This window comes from Canis aureus, chromosome 2 (genome assembly GCF_053574225.1).
Source record: "Canis aureus isolate CA01 chromosome 2, VMU_Caureus_v.1.0, whole genome shotgun sequence".
NCBI lineage: Eukaryota > Metazoa > Chordata > Mammalia > Carnivora > Canidae > Canis > Canis aureus.
Genome location: NC_135612.1, coordinates 45,170,808 through 45,193,264, shown reverse-complemented (window position 1 = coordinate 45,193,264; position 22,457 = coordinate 45,170,808). Strand labels below are relative to the sequence as shown.

General features: G+C 40.2%; 1 protein-coding gene and 2 long non-coding RNA genes across 3 annotated transcripts in view; 2 read left to right on the top strand and 1 right to left on the bottom strand.

Annotated features, from left to right (window-relative positions):
• Positions 1-3,783, bottom strand: part of LOC144297027 (uncharacterized) — a 50,493-nt gene extending 46,710 nt beyond the window's left edge. The window contains exons 1-2 of the transcript XR_013364080.1: positions 3,659-3,783; positions 3,235-3,342 (exon numbers count right to left, since the gene is read on the bottom strand). The gene's annotated coding sequence lies outside the window, so the exon portion shown is untranslated. The remainder of the gene's footprint in view (positions 1-3,234; positions 3,343-3,658) is intronic.
• LOC144297130 (uncharacterized) overlaps positions 1-22,457 on the top strand; it is a 200,023-nt gene that overhangs the window by 95,861 nt on the left and 81,705 nt on the right. The window lies entirely within an intron of this gene.
• LOC144297043 (uncharacterized) lies at positions 1,919-21,449 on the top strand. Its single transcript, XR_013364093.1, has 3 exons — positions 1,919-2,100; positions 8,763-8,816; positions 20,821-21,449. It is a non-coding gene; the product is annotated as an uncharacterized LOC144297043 (long non-coding RNA).

Below are 22,457 nucleotides of genomic sequence, written 5' to 3'. Positions count from 1 at the left end.
TTGCTTCTGTTTCTTACAATACAAGTACATTATTCCTCAAAATTTGAAGAGATTTCTAAAGACATTTTTTTCTCCTACATTTGGATTAAATATAAAAATCAAATGTTTTGCTTACAGGCACTACTGGAAGTTTTGGTACAGCATTAACTGAACAAATCCCCAATATAACAAGATAATTTTCTATATTTGATGTGGATTGTAAGAATTCCTTTGCAGATATTGTTTTAAATGTGGTTATCTTGCCTCCTTCTTTTATTGTTACAAAATAAAGACTTCCCTTAGGTTGCCTGTCACTTTTGAAATGGGAAACATGATGAATTATGGCACATTTGCCTTGCTATGCTTTATCAAGCTCATTAGAGATGATGCATGATCTGAACTTTACAGAAGGGAAAAAAAATACATGGACACCCTCTTTCTTATCTTCTCTGTTTACCTCTGAAATAGTGCTGCTTTACTTGTTGCACAAACTGACCACCTATTAAGAAAAAAAAAAATCTTGTCTGTAAAACTCATGGCTTCCCTCTAGAATTGCACTGAACTGGAGCTCTGAATTCTCTAAAAGTGATAATTCTGAACTTCTAGCTCAGAATGCTTTGTTGTTGTTTTTTTTTTCATGATACGTAAACAAACAACTTCATATGTATGTATAGATTTGATAGAAACTGTTATTTTTAAATCAGTTTTCCAATGAGATAGCCGTGAGAAAACTTCAGTTTAATAAAGTCAACTTTCATCCATAAATTTAAACAAATCTTATTCTGCCTTAAAATCTTATGGTTTACTGAATATTCATTTTTAAAGGCAAAATTAAGACTGAATTTTAAACTGATTTATGCCAAGGAAGTTTTAAATAAGTCTTGATAATCCAAAAAATTATTACAGAGCTAAAAAGCCATATCTTCTTACCTCTCTCTATAGTACTTTGAAAATTTGATTCATGCTAAAACCTAGACAGATTCACCATGATGAAGGTCATCAGATAAAAAAAAAATGTTTCTCCAAGTTTAATTCAATGCTTATCAGCTAAAACAATTCCTCTCTAATCCTTTAGATGTTAACTACTGTTGAAATGTAAAATGCAAATATTATTTTTAAATGTTAAATACAGAGTTGGACAAAAGCATTTGGTTTCAAAACAAGAAAGGTGACTACTTGGATAGCAAGTGTACTTATTATCTGAATTTCATTTCCATTAAAATATCTTTCATTTGGGGCACTTGTGATTGTTGAGTTTCCTTGGTGATAGAAAGAACACTGAGGCACTTACATTAAACATTACAAAATTGTGGAGAACTGAGCCATAATTTTAACATATTGCCTGGGAGAGTCTTCTAGGTGGCCCACAGGGTCCATCTCTACTTGCAAAGATGTTTTCAAAAAGGGTACATACATTAATCAGTTCACATACATGAGGTTTCAAATTGATTATCACCAGCATCACCTCATTCTCTTCTTCCTTCACTCGAAACCATGCTGCTGCTCTGCTTGGTTCTGGAGTATTGACCCTGCCCTGATGGAGATGACAGTCTGGGGGAAAGATCAACTTTATACTAATACAATTTAACTTAGATAAAGGATCAAGGTACTTAGGACTCACGTGAGTCCTTGAAAGAAAGGACATGGGGGCTCTGTAAGCACACAGCAGGGGTCACTGACCTAGCACAGGATATCAGGGGGCCCTTACCTAGTGCAGGATATTGACGGGGGGGGGGGGGGGGGTGTGGACCTAGTACCTGATGTCAGAGGGGCTGGACCTAGCATGGGATGTGGGGAAGGGACAGCAACCTAGCTTGGGATGTCAGGGGTCCTTCCTTCAAGATGAATGTTAAGGTGAATTCAAGGTTCTAAAAGAAAGCCAGTCCAGTAGGGCATAAACGACGTTATAATCAAGGGGAATTGTCAGAGAAGAGCCTGGCAAGGGAAACAGGCCCAGATCATGCAAAGCCTTGAAGTCATGATAAGAATATGCACTTTGCTCAAAGACCTTATGGGAAGCCATAAAGAGACTCAGAGAAAGCCTCAATGCAAAGGGAATGACACAACTTGGCTTGCAGCTTTTATAGATGATCAACACGGACACTCTATGAAGTAGACAAAGTACGTGTGATAAACCTCTTTGAACAAATGTAGAAACTATGAACGACCCTAGGATTGAGTTCCTTGCCAAAGGAGGGATGGGCAGCCAGTGGTTGGTATACTCACTTGCCCATCCTCATGGTGTGTGTCTTCCTGTGTAGATTTCTCTTGTTTCTGTACCCATGAGAGGTCTCTGTCCACTACTGCGCACACTCAAAATCAAGGCCATCCTTCTCATTATTTTTCAGGGGTATCTCATTTTGATGCCAAGTGGGAAGATACAAGTTAGGTAGTTTGTAAACCAGAAAAATCTAAGATAAAAGCTATTTTTAGCATTGGATTTCTCTTTGATGTGTGTCTATTGGGTGTCTAAAGAATTTACCAGATAACGTTATTTTTTGCATAATTTTAGAAACATTTCAGTTCAAGGACTAGAATGGTATTTAAATGGTAGCAATGCTACTATCTATTCTAAAAAGCAAATTAAATAGAATATTACAGCCACATCATAAGCTCCACGTAGAATAACTCCTTTATTATATACTAAATAATTATTATAAGTAGGTTTTCTAGCATTGAAGTAGTATAAACATAAGATCTAAGACAAATAGGGTTTATGATATTCTGCTTGGTTCTGACTAGTGGGCAAATACCGCTTGAAAGAAGAAAGCCTGTCATGATTTATACTAAAGTAGAAGAATGCCTCTCTCTGCTGCCTTTTCTTTAGCTCTCTCTGTTCTCTGGCTATATATGCCAGATAAGAGACCAGCTCTGGACATTCTTTCCCAAGGACTTAGTATATAGAGACTCTGCCCATTACTAGGGACCAGAGGGAAACATTCAGACTTGGTATCTCTCCCTCCCAAGAGGAAGAAGAAAGAAGTCACAGCAGGAATATTTCAGTTTTGCAAAGTGGACTTATTGAAAAGAGCAGCAGAGTATCATAACCTCTTCAGTGGCTGTAGAACAACCAGCGATTTTGACTTTGTCTTATAAACTTAACCAAAAGCCTTCAAATTAATTGGCTAATGATTATGCCACAGACAGAAGCTGTTAACACTTACAGTCACATCTGCGTGCAGACTGTGTCTTAGTTTGGGCTGCTCTAACTAAGTACTACAGACTCGGCAACTAAAACAATGAGCATTTATTTACTTCTCACAATTGTAGAGGTTTTGGAGGTCCAAGATCAGAGCGCCAGTATGGTCGGGTTCTGTGGAGGATCTTCTTCCTGGCTTGCAGAGGGCTGGCTTCTTATGGTTTCTTCACACAGCAGAGAAAGAGAAAGAGAGACACAGACAGAGAGAAATTCTGTCTCTCTTTTTATAAATGCATTACTCCACCATGGGGGCACCACTCTCATGACCTAACCTAATCCTGATTACTTACTAAAGTCCCCACCTCCAAATACTATCACAGAGGGGGTGAGAGTTCACAAGATACGAATTTGAGGGAAGACACATTCAGTCTCTGACAGACTGGTTTGCTTATATAAGGCCAAATTACCACCACCACCCCCGCCCCCCCAAGGAATGTGTGAGCCCCATCTCAAAGGACAGAGTAAAAAGGAAAAGCCTACCATCAAGTTTGGGTCCTCTCGTCATCTTGGGTTTTCACGTGGTAATGTTTCGTAGGCAGTTGGATGAAACAATGTAGAGGTCAAGGGAAAGGACTCTAGACAAATATGCAGATTTGGAAGCCAGCAAAGAGTATACAAGAGGAGCCAAGAGCCAAAAGCAAGGCCCTTGGGAACATTAACTCCCGTCTCCCTGCTTGAACCCTTCTCTGTTTTTCATAATTTAGCATCAAACTATACATCTCACATGATTCTTTTCTTAAAAGGTTTATTTTACAGTGCCTGGATGGCTCAGTCAATTAAGCATCTGCCTTCAGCTCATGTCGTGATTCCAGGATCCTGAGATCAAGCCCCACATGGGGCTTCTTGCTCAGCAGGGAGCCAGCTTCTCCCTCTCCCTCTCCCTGCCATTCCCTCTACCTGTTCTCTCTCTCTCTCTCTAATAAATAAAATCTTAAAAAAAAGATTTATTTTAGAGAGAGACAGAGTGGGGGAGGAGTATAGAGAGAGGGAGACAAGCAGACTCCCCACTGAGTGGGGAGCCCGACATGAGGCTCAATCCCAGGACCCTGAGATCATGACCTGAGCCAAAATCAAGAGTTGGATGCTTAACTGACTAAGCCACCCAGGCATCCCTACATCTCACATGATTCTAATTCCTCTTGTAGAAAACACTTCTCTTGCCAGCTAAACTGTTAGAGGCCAGGAGAATATAACAAAATGCTGTATATCCAATCATTCACCCAAAATAGAAGCCAGGAATTTCAGAAGCTATCTAAATTCTACCAGCAAAACCCCACCAACCAAGCAGGATTGGATGATATATTCCATGACACTACCTGATTACCCTGTCTTGTTTTATGGTCTAAGCTGCCTGAATCATTACCTACTTCTTAAAGTAGGTGAGGTGAGTGATCCTTCTTCATGGGGTACAGGTGGGACAAAGAGGGAGGAAGCAGGTGACAAAAGAATTTCTCTTGGATGTTCTGGAATTCACGTTTCCAAATGCAATAAGCTAAGTGGGTGAAAAGTGTCCTTTCCAAGACATAATTAATCATAACATGTTTGAAAAACTCTTTGAAAGTATGAACCCCCCACAGGAGTAGAGCATCTTCCCTCCGTCACCGTTTAAGCAGTGATCAGTGCTGAATTGTTTCAGTTGCGCTTATGGATATGAAAAATTTTACTTACAAAGCCAATTTCAAGTTCTTGTTGTGTTTTGTCTTTCAATCATTTTTTTTCTGTTTGAAGCTAAAGAATTGTCTTAATATGTACTACAGGCTGAGTATGTTCCCTCCCCACCCCCCAAATTCATATTAAGTCTCAGGTCCCATGTGATGGTATTTGGAGATGGGACCTTTGGGAAATAATTAGGTTTAGATGAGGTCATGAAGGTGAAGTCCCCATGATAGGATGTCATTATAAGGAGTGACAGTAAAGAGGGCTTGCTCTGTCTCTCCTCCATGTGAGGACACAATGAGAGGGCAGCTGTATATAAGCCACGAAAAGAGTCCTCACTAAGGAATCAAATTGCCTGGTGCCTTGATCTTAGACTTCCCAGCCCCAGAACGGTGAAAAATGAATTTCTGTTATTCAAGCCACTCAGTCTATGGCAGCCCAAGCTGACAAGTATAATATAGATAGCCAAGATGAGATCACAAAACTTTGCAAAACAAAAGAAGTTTACTATAAACTATAATGAGAGAAGTTGATGAGAATGTCTACCATGGGACTTTTAAAATATTTGATCATTTGGAGTGATTTGGGAGGCTTTATGGTGATATGATTAAAGAATACATTCCATTTAAGTATAGTCAATTTCACCTTATAGGCATTTTGGGCTACACAACCCAATTTTTAAGATATTGTTTTATAACTTATTTGAAAAACTTTTATCTGATATAAATATGGAGATTTCTTTAATTAAACCAAGTACAACTAGAGAGTTAAATTTTGTGCTAAGAAGATCGTATGGTATTATACCTTCTCTATTAAAAAAATAAATGTTTCCAATTTGGAAGAAGAACTTCCAGTAAATTCTTGAAATTTGAAAGTTGATTTCATGTCCGGATTCTCAGTGGGGCACCTGGTATGCTTCCCTGAAGCCTGTCTAGGTTGGTGTATTGGTACAACCATTTCTTTAATAAGACTGCTTTGAAACACAGAAGAAGCATGTTGTTTAAAAGCTGGCGAAAGGTGATTGCTAGCCTGGAAATAAAAAAAAAAGCCAAGTTTCATTTTGAAAAACAAGACCCTTCTCAGTTTGACTGAAATGTATTAAGCAGGCTAGAGAGACTATCTCTTGTAATTGTCAGCAGATTGGCAATCTGACATATAATTCTGGCAAACCTGTACTTAATTGCTAAAATATGACTTCCTAGCAACTACAAGTATGTTCTCTGGCAATGTCAAGTTATCCCAAACCACATGACTTGACTTCTGCTTTAGAATTAAAATTGAAGATTTATCCCAGGTTGAAGCTATGCCTCGTGCATTCTGCAAGAATTCTATACACTGCAGACAGGAAAACGAGATATCGTTAAAGCATTGCAGTGCCCCAAGGGTCAATGTCAGATACAATCTAATTTAACATCTTTATTAAGGATCTCGAAGAGGGAGTAAGCCACATATTAATGAAATGTGCAAATGATATTAAACTGGGAGCTGGTGCAACCACCAGTAAGGACAAAGAAATAATAGAAATGCACCAAAAGAGGTTAAAACTATGAGCAGAAAATTATTACATGAAAATCACCTTCTCGGGATTGATAGTCTTGGAGATGAGCACTGGGAGTCAGAAATCTCAAAGTTTGGGGGCTGCATCCAATTGGGAATTAAGAGGAAGAAAAAGAGGGCAACCTTTAGCCGGTATCTAATTTAGACACCAATGTAAACACTTTACATTACATTATGTAAATTTATACGGTCTTTAGAATCAGAAAGATCACCAACTCTAAAATTTAGATGCAAGCCAACTCAAATGTAGTAGCTTGACTAAATACGGCACAGATAGCTATTAAAAATGACTTCTGCATGAATAATATCGACATGCAGAATATATGAAACAGTGTGGAGTGAAAAAAGGCAGAACATAATGTATGTGTATGATGATAAAATATAACGTAACACAAACATGAGATATATGTATGCTCATTAAACTGCCCCTGGAGGTCTTCACCCAGAAACTACTTTTCCAATACACACTAATTTGGAAAAACAAATAAATGCATCTTTAAAAAAAAATCACAGAACAACTTAGAAGCCCTGACCTTTAGCCTCTGTATCTCCCGCACTTTCACATTTCCCATCCAAACAACAGTTGAGACAACTCTAAAATGACACTGCCTAAGTTGTTGCTAACATAGGAGACTCATGGGGCAGCATCTGACAACCTTTCAGTCTTCAGGTGAGAATCCCTGAATGCCTGTGATTTCCTGAATTCACTCTCTCTTCCATCTCTGTATCTACTCCCATGCCAACAATCTTGGTCACTCTACATTACCCAGTCATTTTGACAGGACCATTTAAACAAGAAAACAACCTGAACTGTTGGCTTACATTTCAGGTCTTCTGGCCCTTCTGGTGCAAGATATACTGAAAGGGAACCCATTGACCTAGCATGGAATCCAGAAGAACGGCTCCTTCTAAACAGCAGGACATCCAAAGAAATTTATCTAAAATGCAGATGGGGGTGCCTGGGTGGCTCAGTCCTTTGGACTCTTGATTTTAGCTCAGGTCATAATCTCATGGTTGTAAGATGGAGTCCTGCACTGGGCTCCTCGCTAGATGTGAAGCCTGCTTAAAATTCTCTCCCTCTGTCCCCACCCTCTGGCTTGTGTGTTCACTCTCTCTCGTTCTATAAATAAATAAATAAATAAATAAATAAATAAATAAATAAATAAATAGAAATACAGATATAGGTGAATCCAAAGAATTGAAGATGCTGAGGATCCAAAATAGTAAGAAAAAATCCAACTCTGTTATTTGTGCTTCATACAAAGACTAAACCACATCATGTTACTATGGGACTTACTGCTTCTTTTTTAAATTTATTTATTCATGACAGACACAGAGAGAGGCAGAGACATAGGCAGAGGGAGAAGCAGACTCCCCGTGGGGATCCCAGTGCTGGACTCAATCCCAAGACCCGGGGACCACATCCTGAGCCGAAGGCAGACATTTAACCACTTGAGCTACCCAGGCACCCCAGCTTGCTGTTTCTATATTAAAATGATTCAGATACATACATCAATGGGTGACCAGACACTTATGGGAATGAGGCAATGGATGCATGAAGACAGATTATAAATACCAAAGATCGTAGCTAACAGGGATGGACATACTGAAAACCTTAGAAAGCATATCCTTGCCAATGAGGAAGACAAATTATTTTAAATATATTGGAAGGAATTGCTAGACATATGGGAATAAAATTCAAGGAGAAAACACGTCAGCTACATCTTAAGATTTTTATAATAGTTTAGCCTTTTCATGGATTTAAGACAGTTAAAGGTAAATTTAACAAACACGAGAAGCACATATTGACAGTTTTATTAATGATTCTGAAATTATCATGAATTAGAATAAGCCTCTCTACTTGAAGTGTAAGGTTTCCTTGATTTCATTACCTGAATTCATTTAGAAAGTAGAATTTCCTGGTAACCTCTTCACTATATCCAGCACAAATGAATTCCACCCCACCCCATCCAAAGATAAAAAATGTCTTCAAGAAATTATTTAGTTTTGGGGCATCTGGGTGGCTCAGTCAGTTAAGCATCTGCCTTCGGCTCAGACATGATCTCAAGGTTCTGGGATCGAGCCCCATGTCTCACAGCTGAGTGGTGAGCCTGCTTCTTTCTCTCCCACCTGTTTGTGCTGGTGCATACTCCATATTCTCTCTCTCTCTCTCAAATAAATATATAAAATATTTTTAAAAAAGAAATCATTTAGTTTTCTTGGATACTTTAGCTTGCCTTAACATATAATTAAAAAACACATCAGAAGTTCAACTATAGAAATTTTCTGGACACTTCCTACTATGATAAAAATTGGGGATGTTTCTTCTCCTTAAAGAAAAAAAATTCAGCTTACCTATATTTTCTTCCAGGTGTATATGAAGTACAAATTGTCCGTGTCACAAGGCATAGGAAGATGTTTAGTGGTGAGTGTGACAGCCAACCCTCCAGGTTGTGGAAATGCAGAGAAAAATCAGACTTAGTCCCTTCCCTCAAACATTTTACCATCAGCTGAGAGAAGTTAACCAATATTTTTTATTGTAGGTTATATTTAAGCAATGGCATTAATAACAGTAAGTCTGGGTGGCTCAGTCGGTTAAGCATCTGCCTTCAGCTCATGTCATGATCCTGGGGTCCTGGAATCAAGCCCACATCAGGCTCCTTGCTCAGTGAGGAGCCTGCTTCTCCCTCTTACTCTGCCTGCTGCCCCCTGCCCCCACTGCTTGTGCTTGCTCACTCTCTCTCTCAAAAAAATAAATAAAATCTTAAAAATTAATACCAGTAAATCTTCCAGGAATGCCACAAATAACAAATAACTTGGTTTTCAAATATTAAGGTGCCCGTTCATTAAATCAAAAAAGACGATTTTTTCTGAAAACAGTAATTTTCAAAGACCATCAGAAAAGCCCATGGCAAATGTTAAATTGTCCCCTGATATTTAGCTCCCCTCTTCTGGGGACATGAAAGGATCGTAATGCCCTGTCCCCCTGAAATTAGGCATAGTCATGTGTTTTGCGTTAGTCAATGTAATAGGAATAGAAGGAAAGAGTGGAACTTCTCAATAAAAGCCTTTATTTGGGCAGACAGGGTGGTTCAGTGGTCTAGCGCTGCCTTCAGCCCAGGGCATGATCCTGGAGACCCGGGATGGAGTCACACTTTGGGGTCCCTGCATGGAGCCTGCTTCTCCCTCTGCCTGTGTCTCTGCCTCTCTCTCTCTCTCTTTCTCTCTCTCTTTCTCTCTCTCTCTCTCTCTCTGTGTCTCTCATGAATAAATAAATAAAAATCTTTTTTTAAAAAAGCCTTTATTTGGCCAGCAAATGGATTTTCTTTTGTTCTCCTCTGGCAATCGCTGAAGTGCATGCAGATAGGAAGGTAAAATTCAGAGCAGTCACCTGGAGAGTCACGTAAATCTGCAATGAACTTTGAGCCAGAATTAAATCTCTATTGTTAAAGTCATGATACTTAGACATGTTTGTTACTGCCGTGTAACTGTGCTTATCCTAACTGATTATACTCATTAAACTTAAGAGCAGATATGATGTCTTCATTACAAAGCAAGTGTTGCTCGAAGAAATATATTAATTCTGAATGAGCTCATTGCCAGCTAGTCAACAAGCATTTATTGCATGTACCCGCAGTTCTGAGTAGTTTAACTAGCCATGTGTCAGGATTTTAATTTTGAGGAATTTTTTGAGTGTATGACTTTACCCAGCTCACTACTATTCATGAAGAGTGACAACAGAGGGACCCAAAGCAGAGCAGCTAAGTATCAAGTAGATCTTCCACTTCTCTCCCACGGGTAGCTTGTGGGTCTGAATCCATACATACCTGACAAAACCCTTTTAAGAGCCTCTAACGAAGGGAAGATGGCTTTACCATTTTCATTGTCAGACACTTAAAAGACATTTGATGAGAAAAAAAATACAAGTGATCAAAAACTGTTCTTAAAATTGACTGTATGCTTATAATGATGGGCAAAAATAAAAATAAATATGTCTAATCACAGAATGCTTTATCATGTGAAATCAAATGAATACTCTTTTGCATTGAAGATCATTCTCTTGTATCTAATTTGGAGAGATACTTAACAAATAGCCTAACAAAGACTCTCTTTCTATTATAATAAGTAATTGATGTAGACTTAAGCATTTTGCCTGATGGATTTCAGAGCTGAAGAGTGACAGTTGCTCACTGTACCATCAATGAAAAGCTGTATTCTAAATGATTTGATTTTTTTAAGACATTTGTATGCTTCTTGAAATGAGAAAACATCCTAGCCATGAAAGAGCGCTGTTATGGCTGTTTTCTTGAAGTACCATGAGCAGAATTTCAAAACAACATTGGAGCTCTAGCTTAAAAGCCATTGAGAATGATCAAGTAACTGGTCTGGACTTGGAATCAGGGAGCTGTTTTCCTTGTCTTTGGACTCAGGTCTCTTTTGCATCCAAACCTCTTAATACTCAGCCACCAGAGCTAATTTTCTAAATATAAAGCTGACCTCGTTCCTTCTACTTGAACAACCTCCAAAGCTTCTCAATTGCCTTGTGCATAAAGTTCAAATTTCTTAGCCCACTCTTCTGTCCAAATTACCCTGTGCTCCCATCATGCCGGGCCGGCGGGGGGGGGGGGGGGGGGGGGGAGGGGGGAGGGGCAGTCTCTCTCCCCAAATTTATCATGCTTTTTTATTCTCTTATCTGGGACATGTTTCTTCAACTTATTTTTCTCCACTGGTAAACTCCATCGTATGACATGCTTGCTATATTTTTTAAATAATTATTAAGGTCTCCTGGGTGGGTGAATCAATTGAGTGTCTCCCTTCAGCTCAGGTCATGATCCCAGAGTCCTGGGATGGAGTCCCTCAAGCAGGGAGCCTGCTTCTCCCTCTCCCTCTGTCTGCCGCTCCCCCCTGCTTGTGCTCACTTTCTCTCTCTCTCTCTGTGAAATAAATAAAATCTTAAAAATAATTAATTATTATTAATTAACTCAATCTATTCAGTGGCAAAGAATGTATTTTTATTTAACTTTGTATCACATACTACCCTTGCAAATAGTTAGTGTCTGGCATATAACTGTGCGTACATGTTCGGTGATGAGTAACTGAATGAACCAATGTGTGAATGAATGAATCAGACCCCAATTTAGCCAATAACTTTACCAATAATCTGCTGGATGACCTTGGCCATGTCTATTTATTTCTTTGTGTCCCCGATTCCTGAGATGAGAAAAGGGGATCATAATTGCTACCTGCCATAGAGGGATGCTGTGAGGATTAATGAAATAATTTTGGTAAAGCAGTTTGAGCTCCCTGGAAGAAAAGCACTATGTAAGAACAAAGTGTTATTATAATTATTATGTAGCACCTTTCATCTGAGAATCTCAAAGCACTTCACAAAACATTAACTCATTAATCTTTCCAATGCTCCTTCAAGAGAATTCCATTATCTCCATTTTAGAAAAGGGCACCATGCAGGCAGCCAAAGGTTAAATACCTAGTCCATGATGCTACCCCTGTTGAATGCCAAATCCAAGAACAGATTTCAGGACTCCCAGCTCAGAGACAGCCCTTTGAACCTCCACACACTGCACCTTCCCCCTTTTACCCTGTACAGAGAAACCATTGAGCAGCCTGGGCTGAATGGCAAAGATCCAGTTGGAATGGGAGCCCGGGTTAATACTTTCCACAGAAGAAGGGGTGGGATGGGGCAGCAAGGTGACGACCACAATCCTTCCCTCAACTGTAACAGTAAGAAGCAAGTGTAAGCAACGCCTGCAATCAATCGCTTACCCTCCTCCAAGGGCTCTGGCTCAAATCTTTTCATCAGTCCTCTTTTAACTTGACACCTTTCTGGGATGTCTGTCTCCCAGCCAGAGAATGTCTCATCACCTTTGAATACAAAGGTAGCAGTTTGGCAACCAAAGAAATAATCCTAAAATACTGCATTCAAAGGAGCTTTCCTCCCCTAATACTGTTTTTCCTGCTCAATCCCATGAATGTTAGCTGAGACAGGTGGTACTAATCCGCCTTCTAAAAGGAAAAGGAAGAATGTTAGCTATTCTGCATATACTTAGGGCAGGAAAAAAGCCATAGTTTGGATAAAGATGCGTTTACATCAGGAACATCTAGCAAAGTGGAGCCGTTTCTATTCATAGCGAACCAGAGATGCAACATTTGTGCTTCTCTCACAAATGTTGAGCTCATACTTCCTGGAGATGGTGGTCAAGATTACTGGCCCAATAATGCAGGCAGATCTGCTACAAACGTACACAGCATGTGTGTCTTGACCTCCCAGAAATAACAGGATCGTGTCTAGAGGTCACATGAAATCTGCAACCATCATTCCAATTACCATTCTTTCATAGGATCTAGGTGATGTAGTACATTTCTTTTTTTTTAAGATTTCATTTATTTATTCATGAGAGACACAGAGAGAGAAACAGAGACATAGGCAGAGAGAGAAGCAGACTTCCTGCAGGGGAGCTTGATATGGGATTCCAGGATCCTGGAATCATGACCTGAGCTTAAGGCAGACAGACACTCAACCACTGAGCCACCCAGGTGCCCCGACATAGTGTATTTCATCTTGATTTTAAATCCTAGGGCAGCTCAGGTGGCTCAGCGGTTTAGCGCCGTTTTCTGCCCAGGGTGTGATCCTGGAGACCGAGGATTGAGTCCCACGTTGGGCTCCCTGCATGGAGCCTGCTTCTCCCTCTGCCTGTGTCTCTCCCTCCCTCCCTTTCTCTCTCTCTCCTCTCTCTCTCTCTCTCTCTCTCTCTGTTTCTCATGAATAAATAAATAAAATCTTAAAAAAATAAATAAATCCTGACAAGCATAATTTGTTCATTGTGATAAGTGTTAACGCTGATACCTCCTCTGAAACCTGGAGTGGAATCTCCCCCCACTTCCTTCACATTTGTGACCTTCCTCTCCATTCCAGTCATTAGCAAGCCCATTCCTCTGAGGTACCATAAAGATCTGAAACTCCTGGCCTGCTCTTCTTGGACACTGTCTTGTTCACCCTTCTAACTTCCCCACACCTCTTTGGAAGCCACCTATAGTTGTGAAGAGTGGATGAGCTTTGGAACCAATCCAATATGACAATTAATCCTAGGCCTACCACTTCCTAGCTGTGTGACCTTGGGCAAGCTTCTGAATCCCAACATGCTTTTTTTTTTTTGTGCCCTGCAAAATAAGAACTATACATCTATACTGAAAGCTGTTTGAAAGATAATGGGCACACATAGTAGTTCTCAGTGAAGATTGGTGCCCTGGGCCGATAAGTGCCCAGGTTTTGGGCAGAAGATTATGTCTAAAATCATATAACAAACACCAGAAGACCAGAGATACCCACAGTGCTAGGAAAGTCATTCCAAAGGAAGTCCCAGAAACAGAGATTAGTCCTAGGCAAGGCACTGTCAATGCGAATCCAACAGATGGAACCAAGCAGCCATTAGTGGGGGCTGTGAGGGCATAGAGAACAGATTAAGATCAGGATCTAAACTGGCAGGTAGCAATTGTCAGAAAAATCCAAAAATTAAAATTCAGAAAATCACGATAGGTATCACAAACCTTTGATCCTAGCCCCCCTGTAGGAAAACTCAGACATGGAGGAGTTCAAGGAATTAGGCAATAGGATTAGGAATTAGGCCAGGATTTAAGCAAGAATCTCTGAATCAAATGCATCTAGGCCATGAGACCCAGAAAGCATATGAAGGACCACCACCGCAGAGCTCACTTTTCAACTCCTCCTCACCTCTCAACTACACGTCAGCTTCCATGTTTTTGAACCTTCTCAAATTTACATTTTGCTTCCCCTCTACCATCTTGTCTGATATGAGCTTGAATACGGTTTCATGTATGATAGACTCAGAAGTCTCGTTAGATACTAGAATAGTATTTGCTCCCAGGTAGCATAGATACCATGTTCTCAGTCACCGTGGGCACTTAGGTGTCTACTCCCCATGAAGAACAACATCAGGTGAGAATGAGAATGGATTACTGGAACCCCAGTATAGAACAGTATGCCACCCCAGCAAGAACAGGGGGTTGCACAATGTACTGGCAGGGGAAATCACTTCCATTCTTCCTGATGAGATGCAATCCAGAGTCTGTGGAGGCTGAATCTGCAGGTGGGAGGCAAGCCCCTTCCCGATGGAGCTTGGCAGATCATCAACCCAACCACCTAGCTGCTGACACTTCACTGGTTACCTTTCTTGACCTCATGGCTTCAGGTCCTGCCACTGAACAGATGACTTCCCCAATGTCCATTTCCTATACCTAGTTTTTCTCTAGAACCTCAGGCCCACATTTCGGAAGGCTGGCAGGCATCTCGCCCAGTTATCCAATGGGCATCTCAAATCCATTAGAATCCCTCTTCACTTCCATTAGTGGGATCAACTATCTTCTACATACCAAACTGAAAATAATACCTTGACCTTCCAAGATGGGGATTTAGTAAGCTCACACCCAGATCTCAGGGGCAGCAGGGATAGGATCCCGCTGTGCATGAGCAATGCTGGAAGAGACTTACATATACCTCACCCAGAGACACTTCTGCAACATGGCCAGTAAAGGCAGAGGCCTTTCCTCTAAGATCAGGTGGAGCCAAATTCAGGTGTGCCTGTGAGAACTAGAGTCCCTTCCCATGAATGCAAACAGTATGTCCCAAGGGCTCCTTCCCCATAGGCTGAGTTGAATTAGAGATGCCGGAATAAAGCAGAAGTGACTAAGTTAGATTTAGGACATTAAACTGGATTGAAAATTAAACCATCACACCTACCTTCTAGCTACTAAGAAGCAATGTCAGTTCCTAAGTTGAGTGAGTTCAATTCTATAGAAGGAAAAAGAAATTATTAGTTGTGACTGTAACTTTTAAATACACTCTCTGGGGCACCTGGGTGGCTCAGTGGTTGAGCATCTGCCTTCGGCTCAGGTCATGATCCCAGTATCCTGGGATTGAGTCCTGCATCGGGCTCCCAGTGGGGCGCCTGCTTCTCCCTCTGCCTATGTCTCTGCCTCTCTGTGTCTCTTATGAATAAATAAATAAAATCTTTAAAAAGTTAAAAAAAATAAATCCTTTCTCTATATATCCCCTACAGGGTCCAGCACAAGTTAAGCAATTAAATATTGACTGAACAAAAGAATGCATCTTTGATTTTTGGATCTAACCTTTATTTCTTTGAAGTATTTTGTTACCGGCAAGCTCTTACTTTCTATGTCATTATTTTTCCCCTCCACTATTTAGAATTCTGAGTGGCATTTGACTTTCCAAGTGGAAAGTACATTTTACCCAATGACCCAGTACCATGAACCAGTCAGCATTGTGCAAGCACTTACTTAAAGGGTGGATCTGTATGGGGCACCTCATTTCTCAACAGAAAAATTAGAATAACCCCAGGTGAATCAGGTCAAATGTATCGTAGACAAGTTTGCCAACAGAGAATGGTAATGATAATTGCTTCCATTTATCCACCTTTTACAATGGGCCAAGCACTGTGCTAAGCCTTTCACAGACTAATCTTCACACAGCAAGAAAGACCATATAATCCCCTCTTTTCAGTACAGAGGTTAATCACACGATGAAAAAGAGGCAGAGCCAGGATCTACACACAGGTCTGTCTATTCCCCAAGTGGGGTTCTTTCCACCATACAACTCAGCCTCCAAGGGAAATATTTTGTAGTTATATCACCTTTCTTTGGTATGCACCTTGGTGGGATCCTTGCCAATCTTCCCAAAGTTCTCAAAAATGTCATTTCCAACTCAGGGTTGACAGAAGGCACATTTTCTTGGTAGCTTACAAATGCCAAAAAATAGAAATTGGAAGGCTGTATATCAGAGAGGGAAATGGAAGAAGGAGCCCTCCAAGCTCAGACAGAGGAACCCAAAAGGTGGTGGGGACGGAGGAAGAGGCACATAGTCTTTAGCTTTCAATTTAGTTTCATAAACATTAAATGTACTCAACCAGAATGAACATGTCAAAATAAAGAGGTCTCCGTAGCATAGATTTGGAGATTCAAAATGTCATTGAAAATTAAGATGTTTTTGAATGAAATAACTCTTCTGGTAAGTTATGTCTGAACATGACCACTGGAATTTCAGAATTGACTATAGGGAGATAAAAAAATGTAAATGAGCTCTGCCTGGAGGATCCCAGGCTACAGGGTTTTCTGGAAAGAGTGATAGGAAGTTGAATAGCTATGATTTCATCCAAGTAAATTAACCTTACATTAAGGGCCAAACTTCTTATTAATGCCAAAAAGTGCCCCCAGATTTTTTCTTTAACTCAGCCAATTCCAAAGAGTGGGATTTTACTTAGGAAAAAAAATGCTCTACAACATTTCCCCTTTGCCACACTTGGCTAGATTAATTAGCATGTTCTTCAACACTGCTTTTTTTAGATGGACAACTTTCTTTCCAAAACTGAGGAAAAGAACTATTACTTGAATATCCAGACCCTGCAGTGTTTTTGCACTCGACAACATTTATTGGCCTTTGAAATTCTCACCTCCATTTAGGGACAATTTTAATTGGACCCTAGATCACTCAGTCTCTCTCACACCTTCTATTCCAGAAGACTGAAGGGAGGCTGCAAATCCAAATTTCTTCAGCAGGATGACGGGTAGGCATTTGAAAGGGAAGGCCTGCTGTGTTTCCTTGGCTTTCCACATTTGGAGTTACAGCTTTAATTTATAGAGAGTTCTACACAGCTGCTATAGCTATTCACTGATGCTGGTGTCACTACTTAGAATCGAAATTACACCAGGAGCCGGGGAAGCCCCTATCCTATACCCATGACCAAATAAGATCAGGAAGAGAGCAAGGCAGTGCAAAAGACAGAGAGACAATGAATTCTTAGTTAACGCTTGGCCTTGAAGAGAAACATCCAGATTGCAATATCAGCTGGATTGGATATGAGGGCTCCGCGATATCCTATGATTCTGTTGAAGATAGAACCTAGAGGTGGTAAGAGCTTTTCATCTGCCAGATCTCATACCATCACATGCATGGTCATCACTTGTTTAAGTGTCTGTACTCCCTACTAAACTCTTTTAAAGGTAGGGAATGGCTCTGTTTCCTTCACCAACACACTACCAATACACAGCAAACTATCCACCCAAGGGCAGGCACAATTTTTTGAATATCGGATGTCAACCAGTGACCTGCTTCTGTCTTCTAGACAATATTCATTCATTCTACAAATACTAATTAGGTTGCCCCCTGTGTCACTAGGATGAGGTTAAGGGTACCTGAGTTCTAATGAGTCAGTCTAGACTGTTTACCAAGCTCCCATGGAAGAGCAAGCAGTCCGGGTTTGGAGTTAGTAGCCTCAGCTTTAAGATGCAGTGAGGCACAGGAAGAAACCATTAGATCCTGCACAAGAATGGTAGTAACACAAGGAGGAAGGAGGGAATGAGGGACAGACACCCAGGTGGTCTTAGGATGACTACCACCACCTATAGTCTCTGCTCTGGTATCCTGTCTGGGTCTGAGTGTAGAAAGACAGTGGCCAATAGGTACATTGGCTCCCTGGGTAAGGTGACATTCCACAAATGTTCAAAGTTCTTGATTGCAGGGCCAATGGACAGCTGGTCCTTGGGGAGTTCTTGCAGCCCAGCCAGCTGATTCCTTCTCATTACCCACCAGGCCTGCATTGAGCAGACAGCTGCTCCTTACATGTAACCTTTTGTTTGCCTTCACACAGCGGGTGACATCTCCATTCAGTGAAGACCACCCCAATCCTTTGCAGCCTTGATGCTTTCTTATACCATCACTTACGAGCTCAGTGGCCTAGGAAAACCCCTTCGCCCACAGAGATCTTAGAGAAAAGTGAAATACGATGTGGTGGCTAAGAGAGAGGAAAACATGAAGAAGCAGTTTCCCTCCTAATGTTCTTCTCAAAATGCATCCGTGGTGAGAATAATAAAAACGGTGGTATAAAAAAAGAAAAGAAATGGTGGCATATAGCAGAATATATCCATTTGAAAGGATATAACTGATTTCTGTTTTGATTCAGCAAATTATTTTTTTTAAGATTGATTTATTGGTTATGGGGGTGGGGACATAAGTAGGAGAGGCAGAGGAAGAGAGAATCTCAAGCAGACTCCATGCTGAGGACAGGACTCGATCTCGTGACCCTGAGACTGTGACCTGAGCCAAAATCAGGAGCTGCACTTGTAACCAACTGTGCCATCCAGATGCCCCACATTCAGCAAATTATTAATTACATTCCTGCACCACATATCTTAAACAGAACCTCCCCTGCTGTTTGATGATGCTTCTATTATTATGTAGCATCTTCCCAAGTGAGGAATTCAAGGGAATGGCTGGATATCAATAAAATAAATCACTTGGAGGGATAGAGATGAGGAATTTGTAACTTTATAAAAAAATGGTTTCCATAGTGGGCAGCAGGCACTTCTTTCTGCTCTACCAGCTTAATCTTAAAAGTCTAAGGTTGTTTGTTGCACATGTATTTGAAAAATATAGCATCTAAGAGGAAACATCTGAATCTCCTCAAAGTGGTGATGCTCAAAGTGTGGTCCCAGGATTGTCACCTTCAGGACCACCTGAGGTCTGATCAGAAATGTAGATTCTCCAGATGCCTGGGTGGTTCAGTGGTTGAACATCTGCCTTCGTCTCAGGTCGTGATCCCAGGATCCTGGGATTGAGTCCCAATTCAGGTACCCTGGGGAGGCTGCTTCTCCCTCTGCCTGTCTCTGCCTCTGTGTGTGTGTGTGTCTCATGAATAAATAAATAAAATCTTAAATCTAAAAAAAGAGGAAGGAAGGAAGGAAGGAAGGAAGGAAGGAAGGAAGGAAGGAAGGAAGGAAGGAAGGAAGGAAGGAAGGAAGATTCTCAGCCCAGCCCAAAACAGCTGAATCAGAAACTCTGGGGGTGGGTCCAACAACCTACGTATTAAGGAACTCTCCGCGTCGTTTGGATGCATCATGCTGGACAGCTCTCTGGATGCTGCTAAGATGTTTTGCTCAAGGAAGCTGAAACTGGGAAAATTCAAAATGTGGTGTGAAGCTAAATACCCAAAGATGGGTGAAAAACAGGGTTTAATCCCTCATCCTGTAACAGGGAAAGTCTTCATAATTATTTGGAAGCATTTTACACACAACCTCAAAAAAAAAAAAAAACTATTTGGAGTATCAAAAGAATGTTGCAGCTATTGTACTTTATGTATCTTTAAAATTAACATAGTACCAAAATCTCTCATAGCACCTGGATGGGAGGAGGGAAAACATTTATCTGAAGAGGGAGTGTCTTTTTTGCATCTCACCTTAATATCTAACTTAGAGATGCCTGAAGCATTTTGATTTAAAGTGTCATATTAACATTGTTAATGGGGAAGCAGAAATTGAGGGAAGAGATTTAGGAAAGATATGAACTTGTTTCCACATTCTTTATTCAATAGTTACCTATGTCTGATGATATTCTAATTTTTTAAAGATTTTTAAAAATTTACTCCAGAGAGAAAGAGTGAGCAGAGGGAGAGAGAGAGTCTCAAGCTGACTCTCTGGTGAGCTCGAGGCTCTACCTTGTGACCCTGAGATCATAACCTGAGCTAAAATCAAGAGTCAGATACTTAACCCACTGAACCACCCAGGTGCCCCTGGGTGTTTGTTTGTTTTTTAACATTGTAAATAATCATAAACCTAGCAGTAGAAACACAAGTCATATGCAGAACTTTTCCTAAATCTTAAATACAAATTTCAGTAACTAATAACCCCCCCATGGAAATTCTAATCAAAGCAAAAAAAAAAAAATAGAGGAAAAAGCAAACTAAGGTCTCTGTATTATTTTGCATTTTTTTTTCAGGATAAAGACACTTTTAAATGAAATGCCTTCACTTAGTCTGTGGCCATGAAGTTACACCCAGTACTAAAACTCAAAATCAGCTACACTGGTTTCAGAAGTCAGAATGTGATAAGAAAATGCTGCTTGGTGTCATTAGAACTTTCGGAAGCACTCATCCTGAAGTGGTTCGGTGAAGTCTTTTTAAGCATCCACCAGCCTGTTTCTTTCATTTATTAGAACTTTTAGCAAGGACAACTTTTTGTGATTTCTTTATATATCATGATCATTAATAAGGCTCTTTAGCCTACCACATTCACATTTAAGAACACTTCACTAAATAGATGCACAGGCAAAATCAACTGGTGTTAATATTTCTAATTCAACAGGTGCTAATATGAAAATAATGACAGCCACAAAGTAAACAGCTGGTGCTATGCCTGCTTTCCACCCCTCCCCCCCATGTGAATACAAACAGGTCTGTGCTATGTATAGATTCATATCTAATCAGAGAGGGTCTATGTAAAACTGTCCATTGGAGCATCTACCAGCATTCACTCACAGTTTTGGATTATAAATTCTGTCTCTTCCAGTTTCCTAATCTCCATTCACCATTTTTTTTTAATCCTAGAAATCTGGCTTGAAAATGATGGCATAGATGGCTGGGGAGTGAAGAGTGAAGAATTCAGCATGTTTGGATGTTAATTTAACTGTAGTGACCAGGAGTTCTCATGTAGAGCCTCATGAGTTTGCTCTGGCTGAGGAATGATTCCATAAAGACCCTGGAGCCCTCAACTCCATCCACCAAATTTTTATTGCTCATCTACAATAGGCAACATTGTATTGCTTTCTCTTTACTAACATTGCATATAAATAAGTCATCACCAAAGATATTAAAAGGGCCAATTAGTTTAGCCCCTATCTGGACTTAATTGAGAAATTAACTAAGAACTACAGATTCAACAGAGAAAACTGATACAAGGAATTCTTTCTTGTATGACATCTGAGAAATGAAAGCCTGTGGCTGACCTGTGTCTTCTGTCACTTAGCACTTTCTGCCTCACATAAGGCAGGATGAGATTGTAAGCTATCCTAAGAATTTGATATGTCTTCCCATTTAAGGGGGGGGGGATAACATCATGTACTGAATTGACCAGTTGTTTCTTCCAATTGACGGAAATAATCAAGTGTTCCGGTATCTTATTATCTGAATTGTTCAGGCAACATGGTCAAGCCGTTAGACTTAGAAAACCAACATCGCTTGCTCAAAAGATTTTTTTCCCTGTTAATACCTGTGGGGTTTTTATTGAACTATATATTTGACATATAACATTGTGTAAATTTAAGGTGTACAACATGTTAATTTGATACATTTACATATTTTAATATGATTTCCATTGTAGCGATAATTAGCCCCTCTATTGCATTACATAATTTCTTCTTAGTGGTTGGAATAATTAAGTTCTAGTCTCTTAGCAAGTTTGATGATTATAATATAGCATTGTATATTCACTATACTGTGCATTAGATCTCTAAGACTTATTTACTAGGCATTCCAAATTTGTACTCTTGCCCTTTTTTTAAAGATTTTATTTATTCATGAGAGACACAGAGAGAGAGGCAGAGACACAGGCAGAGGGAGAAGGAGGCTACCGGTGGGGAGCCCAATGCGGGACTTGATTCCAGGACCCTGGGATCTCGACCCCAGTCTAAGGCAGACTCTCAACGGCTGAGCCACCCACAAGCCCCCGAATTTGGCTTTTTTTAGATTCCTCACCTAAGTGATATGATACAGTATTTGTCTTTTCCTATCTACTGTATCTCCCTTAGCACAAAGTCCTCAAAGGCCAACGATGTCATTGCAAATGGCAGGCTTTCTTTCTTTCTCATGGCTGAGTAACATTCCATGGTGTGTGTCTACCACATCCATTCTTCCATCAGGGGCACTAAGTCTGTCTCCATATGTTGCCTGTTGTGAATAATATTGCACTAAACATGAGAGTGTGTGCATCTCTTCAATATCCTATTCAGGATAATGTAAATATCTGATAAATTGCTCATCCAAAATAAATAAATATGCCTTTGTACGACAATCAGATTAGAAGAACATAAAGTCATGAAAATTTAACAATAACCTAAATGCCAAGATGGAGGGGTAGTTGAATAAAATACAGTCAGCCATAAATGAAATACTAACCATATTCACTTTAATTATTACAACATAGATAACATGGAAAGATATCTCGGTTATATTTAAATAAAAAAGCA